The following is a 12,134-nucleotide window of genomic DNA, read 5'->3' on the forward strand; positions in this document are numbered from 1 at the left end:
TGGCGTCACAAACTATTCATCTAACTACATTCCACCATTCAAATCTTCCTATTACTTGGGCGCCCAAGGCCACGGTCCGGGTCACCGCTGTTGTGACACGTCCCACTGATACCGGCCCGGTACCGAGTACCCCACAGCCCTGGGAGGGCGACCCATTGGCCCCTTATGCTGATAATGGAATTTACACACAGATTTTTTTTTTAAAAAGCTCATTGTTATTTTTTTAGACTCACCTGTAGATTTGCTGCATGTTTTATACTTATTTGTATTTGTATTGTGTATTTTCAAAAAGATTTTGCCCCTTTCACTAGAATGGGGTGAAATAATGTTAAATCTGCTACAAATTCTCATTTTATATAAATATGTATATATATATATATATATATATATATATATATATACACATACACACACACACACACACATTATGTCCTCCATACACAGAGACATGAAGGATTCCTGCCTCCCTGTCTGGATGTAGGACATGTTCAGTATCCTGAGCAGCAGTACAGATGACTTTATACAGTAGTACTAAGCAGTGTAGCTGTGAATGGAGCTTTGGGGTGACATTAAACATTTGCCCAGAAGCAGAAGCATAGTCTCTGTGTGTCTCTCTACTTATCCCTCTCTTCCCCCCCTTCCATAGCCTTCAACAGACAGCTCAGCTTCTCTTGCTGTATATCTTGCTGTCCATTTGAAATGTGTTATGACAGCATGTGGAGTCTACATATCTCCGTCCTACTGAACTGTAGATACTTTGTTTTCAGCCACTTGGTATTGCTTCTGTGGCATCCAGTGGAATGCTGATTCATCTGCTTTTTTGGGGGGATTTAAGCCTAAAACGGTCTCCGCTTGAAATTGAAAGCATATAGAGGAACAACATGATCCATAGACTAAGGGCTCTGCATTGCGACATTATGACCTTCATTTATTGCATCAACCAACAAAAAGGATTACGACTTAGTGAAAGGAAATCCACAATAATTGAAATTATCATGTGATCTAAGCCTTAATTTATTTTCTGCCCATTGACTAAATTAACCATTATAGCTTTTTTTATCTCACATATAGTCACATCAGGCGGTAAAGGGCAGCAGACTAAACTACCGTGTCCAGCTACAAAGACAGACACTGCCAAAGAGTGCAACTAGGTCCAAAGTTTCAAATTTTAGACTCATCGGGTACACATCTGAATCCTGATTTTGGGAATTCAGGCGGAAGCCCCAACACAGTCACAATCGAATGGTATGGTGAAAATGACCAGTGGCGGATTATAATGAGGTCAATCTGGGCGGTAGCCTAGGGTCCTGTGGTGTGGGGGGGCCCACCAGTCCAGGTTAAATTGCCCCATTATAATCCGCCACTGGCTTCAGGACGTGCAACTTTACCGCTGACCTATACTGGTTACCTGGGACGCTGTCTCTTTAAATGAAAAAGCTGATTCATTTAATCAAGCTGCGCACTTTACGCATGCGTTGTTCCACGCTGCCCAAATGCATTGCGGTAATTGTAGTCTCCTCTGCCTTGGAACCTTACTGCTTGGGACTTTCTGGGACACTACAGTTCCCATGGTGCTTTGCATCTCAGGTGGGCGGACCGTTGCTGTAGACAGTAGATACTAAACTTGGATGCAGTGGCAGGAAGGGATTGTAATCAGGGAGGGAGATGTGTGATACTCGGTAGCTGCTCCGCACCCTTCACCAGCGCTCAGCGAAAGTGTAAGTATCTCACTGTGTCCATTGCTGGGGCTGTGGCTGCATGGCAGTCATCCTGTGTGATTGGGGTACATGTGTCATGATCACGTGTGTCAGGACGCAGATGATGCCGCAAGGCGAACCCATAACACACGTGACCCTGGATACACCGCCTCCAGTGGGGCGCATTTAAATAATAAAAACGTGCAGGTGGATACGCCGCCTCCACCTGGCGAATTTAGGTATTACACGTTATACATACAATAATCAAATAATAAAGGGGGAACCTGGGAAACTTTAACAATGGTGGGCCCTGCAATAGGGAAAAGGGAATTGGAGACCTCCTGAGCTCCCCTGAGCCAGTGTCCCTGCACTCCTAACGTTCCCTATGCCGGTTTCGCACCGGGCGCCGCACGCGTACCTCAACGCCCTTGCTCACCCTGACCCTAAACCCTCACTAGGGAATGGGTCGGTGCGGAGACTAATCCCACCACTGCACTAATAACACACATGAGGAAAGAGACAATACAGGGGAAACACCACTTAGCTTTGCTCTGTTGCGTGCGCTCCCAGCAACAGAGCCCTCCACCTGAGTGCATCTTCTCCTCCACCCGGATCCATCACCATAACAGGATCCTTCACCTTAGTGCAACCTTGGAGCAGAGTCCAACACCAGTTGCAGCTGCTTAGAACCAGAGTCCCAAGGATGAGTTCAGCTGCTGACACGAAGTCGAGCATGCTTGAGTCCAGCTCAGCGGCCAAGTCCCACATGGTGAGTGCCACTCTCCATAGTCGCCACTCCACCAGCCCATGCAGACACTTCCCGCTGACACCATCACTGCGACTCCACCACGCCATGCCAGCCCTTCGTCCAGACACCATAGCTGAAACACATCCCCCCTGGCTAAGCTGCGCAGGACTCCTCACCAGCTCCATCCTTCATCCAGGCTCTCCCAAAACAGAGTGAACACAATATCACAGGCAGTGATTGCACCCCCTAGCACACCTTTATAGGGTGTCACACCTGATCCCTAATTAAGTGCACAAAAACCTTAAGTGCAATACTGCTAACCACCACCGGGGACAGTCAAGACACCTTGGAACTTTCCAAAGTAAAAAAAGTTCACCCAGTGCAATTTAATACCGCCAGATCCAACACTGGATCATGACAGTACCCCCTCCTTAATGAGGGGCCTCTGGACCCTCAAGACCACCCCTCATTAGGGAAACACCTACAGCGGGGATGCCCAGACCCTGAGTTCACCCCACCATTAGCTGACACTTCAGGTTTATGACAAACGCACCGCTGGTATTGGCAATAAAGTTCATTTTGGAGGCACCACTCATCTCCACAGTGCCGACCTGGGGAACGAGTTTATGTATGTGTATGTATGCTAAGAGCTGATCAGACTCCACAACACATTTCCAAGATGTTTTTTGGTGGGACCCATACACGCTCGTTCACACACAGGTCCGGACCTGAACGTTTATTACACACATTCGTTTGTCATTTTTTGGTGAACTCACTCTGGACTTGACAACAGAGGCATCCCCCTGTGTCACCACACTCACACCCCCACTATTCACCAAGGGACACCACCCTCCAACCCTTTCACCATGAGGACTGCGCCTCCTAGGGTTGGTTAATGGAGAGGGTAGAGATTTGTCCCTACTCCCCCGCAGCACACCTGCTGCACACACCAGGAGGAGAAGGGGACCGGGAAATGGAGGAAATATACTCTCGCTGGTCGCCTCCACACGACCAGGAGGGGGCGGCATTGAAGATTTGGCATGAGCCCCGCGGACTATACACCAATCTGCTCCCTACAGGGACGTACCCCTTCACCTCGGGGAATACCAGGCAGCTCCGTGGGGCACCATTCCTCCCACCTGCCTGGGTGCGTCCCCTGTATGAACAAGTCCCGCTCCCCAGCAGCGACTACACACCTAGTCTGCTCACCACAGGGATGTACCCCTTCACCTCGGGGAATACCAGGCAGCTCCGTGGGGCACCATTCCTCCCACCTGCCTGGGTACCTCCCCGTGCGAGAGCAAGTCCCGCTCCCCAGCAGCGACTCTAGGGGCTTTTGCCAGACCGCAGCCGCCATTTTTTTTTTTTTTTTCCTCTGGTTATCTGAGCAGAGGCCCCAGACCGTGATAACTGCTGCTGCAGCTGCTCTAAACACCTTGCCGCTCCCCACTCACATCAGTGAGGCCCGGCAGCAATTACTCAGCGGTCTCCACATGGCCAAAGCTCACCAGAAAAAAAAAACTGTAGGGGCTGTGATAATGTCATGATCACGTGTGTCAGGACGCAGATGATGCCGCAAGGCGAACCCATAACACACGTGACCCTGGATACACCGCCTCCAGTGGGGCGCATTTAAATAATAAAAACGTGCAGGTGGATACGCCGCCTCCACCTGGCGAATTTAGGTATTACACGTTATACATACAATAATCAAATAATAAAGGGGGAACCTGGGAAACTTTAACAATGGTGGGCCCTGCAATAGGGAAAAGGGAATTGGAGACCTCCTGAGCTCCCCTGAGCCAGTGTCCCTGCACTCCTAACGTTCCCTATGCCGGTTTCGCACCGGGCGCCGCACCCGTACCTCAACGCCCTTGCTCACCCTGACCCTAAACCCTCACTAGGGAATGGGTCGGTGCGGAGACTAATCCCACCACTGCACTAATAATACACATGAGGAAAGAGACAATACAGGGGAAACACCACTTAGCTTTGCTCTGTTGCGTGCGCTCCCAGCAACAGAGCCCTCCACCTGAGTGCATCTTCTCCTCCACCCGGATCCATCACCATAACAGGATCCTTCACCTTAGTGCAACCTTGGAGCAGAGTCCAACACCAGTTGCAGCTGCTTAGAACCAGAGTCCCAAGGATGAGTTCAGCTGCTGACACGAAGTCGAGCATGCTTGAGTCCAGCTCAGCGGCCAAGTCCCACATGGTGAGTGCCACGCTCCATAGTCGCCACTCCACCAGCCCATGCAGACACTTCCCGCTGACACCATCACTGCGACTCCACCACGCCATGCCAGCCCTTCGTCCAGACACCATAGCTGAAACACATCCCCCCTGGCTAAGCTGCGCAGGACTCCTCACCAGCTCCATCCTTCATCCAGGCTCTCCCAAAACAGAGTGAACACAATATCACAGGCAGTGATTGCACCCCCTATCACACCTTTATAGGGTGTCACACCTGATCCCTAATTAAGTGCACAAAAACCTAAAGTGCAATACTGCAAACCACCACCGGGGACAGTCAAGACACCTTGGAACTTTCCAAAGTAAAAAAAGTTCACCCAGTGCAATTTAATACCGCCAGATCCAACACTGGATCATGACAACATGGCTGCTTACTAGCACTCTGCTGTGTGTCATAAGCCTGGTAAAGTTAGTGTATACAGTCACTGTGGTGTAATGCACACATTGCGGCTCTGGCTTCCATTTATTGTGAATACATGTGGTGCTGTATACCATGTGCCGCTGCCTGTATACCATGTGCCGCTGCCTGTATACCATGTGGTGCTGTATACCATGTGCCGCTGCCTGCATACCATGTGCCACTGCCTGTATACCATGTGCCGCTGCCTGTATACCATGTGGTGCTGTATACCATGTGCTGCTGCCTGCATACCATGTGCCGCTGCCTGTATACCATGTTCCGCTGCCTGTATACCATGTGGTGCTGTATACCATGTGCCGCTGCCTGTATAACATGTGTGTTATGATTGAGTCACCGTAAGAGGCAAAAATAGAAATGCTAGCTAAGTCCAGAAAACCAGAGAAGTTGGCAGCTATCGGATTGCAGACACCTGAACCTATCAACACAACTAGCAGTAGCCGTGGGGGGCTCCTACGATGCCCTAGGTCCCTCGATCACAGCCAGAGGACTACATAGCCTAAAGACAGAAAGGGAAATCTAAACTGCCCCAGAGCAGACCCCAAAGCAAAAGGCAGCCCCCCACATATAATGACGGTGAAGCAAGAAGAAAGAACAAAACACAGACAGAAAGATAGACTGAGCAAAGATGGGGCCCAAGCTAGCTTAGATAGGAAAGGACAGGAAGGCTGCTGTCTGCAATCCGTGAAAAACCCTATGAAAATAAGAGCCAACAAACTGACAGTAAAAAAGGCCCTGAAGACGCTAGGCTTCAAAAAAGGCTATGTCAGTACTCAGGAATATTCTGAAGACAGAGCAACAGGCAAAAGGAAATTCAGCTCACCCCAGCAGGGAATGGCAGAATCCAGAAAAGCAAGGAAAACAAAACACTAATGCAAAAAGGCAAAGCAGAAATCTTAGCTTTAGATGAGCAGGAATCAGACTGGTTTCCTAGAAGTCCACAGAGAAATCACCTGCAGGCCAGAAGGGCGTCGGCAGCCTTATATCCAGTCATTAACTCCACTCAGCCAGTCATCATCATCAGCCCCAGGTGTTTGACAATCAGGCTCACTACCTTTCTTCACCAGAAGAGGGAGTTCCTCGGGCCTCAGTAGTGAAGGGGAAAATGAACTCACAACAGTACCTCCCCCTTGAGGAGGGGTCACCGAACCCTCAACCACGCCACCAGGGCGATCAGGGTGAGCCCGATGAAAGGCACGCACCAATCTTTTGGCATGAATATCAGAGGCAGAGACCCAGGAATTATCCTCCTGACCATAACCCTTCCACTTAACCAAATACTGGAGTCTCCGTCTAGCCAGTCGGGAATCCAGTACTTTCTCTACCTCATATTCCATGTTACCTTCAACCAATACAGGGTCTGGAGGTGCAACCCCCGGAACAACAGGTTCAACAAACCTCTTCAACAAAGATTTATGGAACACATTATGGATTTTAAATGTGACAGGAAGAGCCAAACGAAAAGAGACCGGATTAGTAATCTCCAAAATCTTGTAAGGTCCAATAAATCTAGGCTTAAACTTAGGAGAAGCCACCTTCATAGCAATATTTTTTGATGATAACCACACCATATCACCAACCTTAAACTGGGGACCAATGGTCCTATGTCGGTAGGAAAACCGCTGGGCCTTTTCCTGGGAGAGAGATAACTTATCCACCACTTGGTCCCAGATCTGGTGCATTCTCTCCACCACAGTGTCAACACCTGGGCAGGCAGAGGGCTCCACCTGCCCTGAAGAAAATCGAGGATGAAACCCAAAGTTACAAAAAAAAGGTGACATCAAAGTGGCAGAACTAGTTCTATTATTTAAAGCAAATTCGGCCAAGGGCAAAAATGAAACCCAATCATCCTGATCAGCAGAAATAAAACATCTCAAATATGACTCCAAGGTCTGGTTTGTTCTCTCTGTCTGCCCATTGGTTTGAGGGTGAAAAGCAGAGGAGAAGGACAACTGAATTCCCAGCTTGGAACAGAAAGTTCTCCAAAATCTAGACACAAACTGGACTCCTCTGTCAGATACAATGTTCTCAGGAATCCCGTGCAAGCGAACCACCTGTTGTAAAAACAGGGGCGCCAATTCAGAGGAAGACGGCAACTTAGGGAGTGGTACAAGATGAACCATCTTAGAGAACCTATCACAAATCACCCAAATAACAGTCATCCTTTGAGAGATGGGCATATCAGAGATGAAATCCATTGAAATATGGGTCCATGGCCTCTTGGGGACAGGCAAGGGCATCAACAACCCACTAGAGCGAGAACACGATTTTGACCGGGAGCACGTCCCACAGGACTGCACAAAATTCCTGACATCACGAGACAAGGAGGGCCACCAAAAAGACCGACTCACCAGATCTCTAGTACCAAAAATACCTGGATGACCAGCCAAAGCAGAGCAATGAACTTCAGACATCACTCTCTTCTTCCACTGGTCAGGAACATACAACTTTCCACTGGGACAATGCTCAGGTTTGTCCTCCTGGAACTCTTCCAGAGCACGTCTCAAATCGGGCGAGATGGCAGAAAGAACTACCCCTTCGCCTAAGATGGTAGCAGGCTTGGTCACCACAGGAGAATCAGCAAAGAAACTCCTAGAGAGGGCGTCAGCCTTGACATTCTTAGTTCCAGGAAGAAAAGAAACCACAAAATCAAAACGTGTAAAAAACAAGGCCCACCTAGCCTGTCTAGGGTTCAAGCGCTTAGCCGACTCTAGGTAAATCAAATTCTTGTGGTCAGTGAGGACCACGACTTGATGCTTAGCTCCCTCCAACCAATGTCTCCACTCCTCAAATGCTCATTTCATGGCTAACAGTTCCCGATTCCCCACATCATAGTTACGTTCAGATGGAGAGAACTTTCGGGAAAAGAAAGCACAGGGATTCATTTTAGATGTTACAGGATCCTTTTGGGACAAAACAGCTCCTGCACCAATCTCAGAAGTATCCACCTCTACCTGGCACGGAAGTGAGACATCAGGTTGCCGCAAAACCGGGGCGGAGGTGAATCTTCGCTTCAGCTCCTGAAAGGAAGAAACAGCCTCCGGAGACCAATTTAACACATCAGCACCCTTCTTAGTCAAATCAGTCAATGGCTTGGCAATACTAGAAAATTTTGCTATAGATTTCCGATAAAAATTAGCAAAACCCAAAAACTTCTGGAGGGCCTTCAAAGAAGTGGGCTGAACCCAATCGTAAATGGCCTGTACCTTGGCCGGGTCCATTTCAATAGTTGACAGAGACAAAAGAAATCCCAAAAAAGAAATCCTCTGTACTCCAAAAAGGCATTTAGATCCTTTGACATACAGGGAATTCTCCCTCAAGATCCGGAACACAGTTCGAATATGTTCCACATGAGAATCCCAATCCTTGGAGAAGATCAAAATATCATCCAGATAGATAATCATAAATTTATCGACAAAATCTCGGAAAATATCGTTCATGAAGCACTGGAAGACAGAAGGGACATTAGTGAGCCCAAAAGGCATCACCAGGTACTCAAAATGTCCCTCCGGAGTATTAAACGCCGTCTTCCATTCATCCCCATGCTTAATGCGAATAAGATTATATGCCCCCCTGAGGTCAAGCTTGGTAAACCAGCAAGCACCTTTAACTCTGGAGAATAGATCAGAAATCGGGGTAACGGATACTGATATTTAACAGTAATCTTGTTAAGAGCACGATAATCAATACAAGGTCTTAATGATCCATCCTTTTTGGCTACAAAAAAAAAAACCGGCACCTAAGGGTGACAAGGATGGTCTAATATGACCCTTTTCCAATGCCTCCTTAATATAGGATCGCATAGCCTCGTGCTCGGGTACAGATAAATTGAAGAGCCGACCCTTGGGAAATTTACACCCTGGGCTCAGTTCAATTGCACAGTCATAACTCCTATGAGGAGGCAGAGACGCAGACTCATTCTCTGTAAATACATCATAAAAGTCCGCCAAATAATCAGGAACATCATGCGACTGAGGAGAGGTGGAAAACACCGGAGCCTCACTAAAGGCACACCGACAGCCCCAACTCACCACAGACACAGATTTCCAATCCAAAACTGGATTATGAATTTGTAACCAGGGAAACCCCAGAACAATAGTATCATGCAGATTATGTAACACCAAAAACCTGCAATTTTCTTGATGGTCTGGGGCGACCCGCATTACCACCTGGGTCCAAAACTGAGGTTTATTTTTAGCCAAAGGAGTAGCATCAATCCCCCTCAAAGGGATAGGCGTCTGCAGAGGTGTCATCGGAAATACACAACGTTTAGCAAAATCCAAGTCCATTAGGTTTAGAGCTGCTCCCGAATCCACAAAAGCCTTGGCGGAAAATGTTGACAGGGAGCAGATCAGAGTAATAGCCAGAAGAAACTTAGGTTGAACACCCCCAACAGAAAACGTGTGTGCAAAGCGTTTCTCTCGTTTAGGACAGACAGAAATAATATGCGAGGCATCTCCACAGAAAAAACACAACTTATTACACCTTCTGAACTCCTGACGCTGCTCTCTGGAAAAAACTATCACATTGCATAGGTTCAGACATCTGTTAAACAGGCGGCAACACCTCTCATGCAGCTCTGTGTTCGCGCAAACGCCGATAAACCTGAATGGCTAAAGACATAGAATCGTCAAGACCAGAGGGAACAGGAAATCCCACCATAGTATCTTTTACGGCTTCTGACAACCCCTTCCGAAAGAGAGCAGCCAAGGCATTATCATTCCAGGTAGTAAGTACTGCCCACTTTCGGAATTTTTGACAGTACAATTCTGCAGAATCACGACCCTGGTTCAATGCCAGCAGGGTCTTTTCAGCCTGATCAATGGCATTAGGTTCGTCATACAACAACCCCAAGGCCTGAAAAAATGCGTTCACATTAGTCAGGATAGGATCATCTGGTTTCAAAGAAAGCGCCCAATCCTGGGGATCGCCACGCAGCAAAGAGATGACAATTTTAACCTGCTGCGCGGAGCTCCCTGATGAGTTAGGCTTCAAGGCAAAAAATAATTTACAATTATTTTTGAAATTCAAAAATTTAGACCGATCCCCAAAAAATACATCAGGTGTAGGAATCTTTGGTTCAGCAGCATGTGAATGAGCCAGGTAGGCGGAAATTCCCCGCACTTCCGCAGTGAGCTGCTCCACACGATCAGACAATTGCTTTATCTCCATTGAGAGAAAAAAAAATTCCCCCTACGGCCTCAGAGATATAGAGGAAAAAAAAAATATACACACTTTTTTTTTTTTTTTATACAATTCTTTCCTGCTATTGAGTACCCTAGGATCTGCGGTATGGCGGGTGATTCTGTTATGATTGAGTCACCGTAAGAGGCAAAAATAGAAATGCTAGCTAAGTCCAGAAAACCAGAGAAGTTGGCAGCTATCGGATTGCAGACCCCTGAACCTATCAACACAACTAGCAGTAGCCGTGGGGGGCTCCTACGATGCCCTAGGCCCCTCGATCACAGCCAGAGGACTACATAGCCTAAAGACAGAAAGGGAAATCTAAACTGCCCCAGAGCAGACCCCAAAGCAAAAGGCAGCCCCCCACATATAATGACGGTGAAGCAAGAAGAACGAACAAAACACAGACAGAAAGATAGACTGAGCAAAGATGGGGCCCAAGCTAGCTTAGAAAGGAAAGGACAGGAAGGCTGCTGTCTGCAATCCGTGAAAAACCCTATGAAAATAAGAGCCAACAAACTGACAGTAAAAAAGGCCCTGAAGACGCTAGGCTTCAAAAAAGGCTATGTCAGTACTCAGGACTATTCTGAAGACAGAGCAACAGGCAAAAGGAAATTCAGCTCACCCCAGCAGGGAATGGCAGAATCCAGAAAAGCAAGGAAAACAAAACACTAATGCAAAAAGGCAAAGCAGAAATCTTAGCTTTAGATGAGCAGGAATCAGACTGGTTTCCTAGAAGTCCACAGAGAAATCACCCGCAGGCCAGAAGGGCGTCGGCAGCCTTATATTCAGTCATTAACTCCACTCAGCCAGTCATCATCATCAGCCCCAGGTGTTTGACAATCAGGCTCACTACCTTTCTTCACCAGAAGAGGGAGTTCCTCGGGCCTCAGTAGTGAAGGGGAAAATGAACTCACAACACATGTGGTGCTGTATACCATGTGCTGCTGCCTGTATACCATGTGGTGCTGTATTCCATGTGCCACTGCCTGTATACCATGTGGTGCTGTATACCATGTGCCAATGCCTGTATACCATGTGCCGCTGTATACCATGTGCCACTGCCTGTATACCATGTGCTGCTGCCTGTATACCATGTGGTTCTGTATACCATGTGGTGCTGTATACCATTAGCCGCTGCCTGCATACCATGTGCCACTGCCTGCATACAATGTGGTGCTGTATACCATGTGCCACTGCCTGTATACCATGTGCCGCTGCCTGTATACCATGTGCCGCTGCCTGCATACCATGTGCCGCTGCCTGTATACCATGTGGTGCTGTATACCATGAGGCTGTGTAATATACTGTGGGGGGTGCATTATGTTCTATGGGGGAGGCTATGTTATATAATATGGGGGGCTACATTATATTCTATTGGGAGGTGGGCTGTATTATATTCTATTCGGGGCTACATTATATTCTAATGGTGGCTGTTTTATATTTATTATATTCTATGGGGGGTGATTGCATCATACTCTATTAGAGGGCTACATTATATTCTAGGGGGGCTAGATTATATTGTATGGGGGCTTCATTATATGAGGAGGGCTACATTGTATTCTATGGAGGGGCTACATTATACTATATAAGGGGCTGCATTATATTCTATGGGGGGCTGTATTAACCTCTATGAGGAGGCTGCATTATATTCTATGGGGGGTTACATTATATTCTGTGGGGTGGCTGCATTACACTATAAGAGGGGGTCTGCATTATACTCTATGGGGGTTACACTATATTGTATGGTGGGGCTGCATTATACACTGTGGGGTAGCTGCATTATGCTCTATGGGGTGGCTGCATTGTACTACAGTGACATGCAAAAGTTTAG

At 47.6% G+C, this 12,134-nt stretch overlaps 1 protein-coding gene across 5 annotated transcripts in view; it reads left to right on the forward strand.

The window, feature by feature from the left end:
* The window catches only part of ERC2 (ELKS/RAB6-interacting/CAST family member 2), a 1,295,684-nt gene that overhangs the window by 1,185,076 nt on the left and 98,474 nt on the right, over nt 1-12,134 (forward strand). The gene's annotated exons all lie outside the window — the stretch shown is intronic.

This window comes from Dendrobates tinctorius, unplaced genomic scaffold (assembly GCF_039654945.1).
Source record: "Dendrobates tinctorius isolate UK_male_01 unplaced genomic scaffold, ASM3965494v1 ptg000038l, whole genome shotgun sequence".
NCBI lineage: Eukaryota > Metazoa > Chordata > Amphibia > Anura > Dendrobatidae > Dendrobates > Dendrobates tinctorius.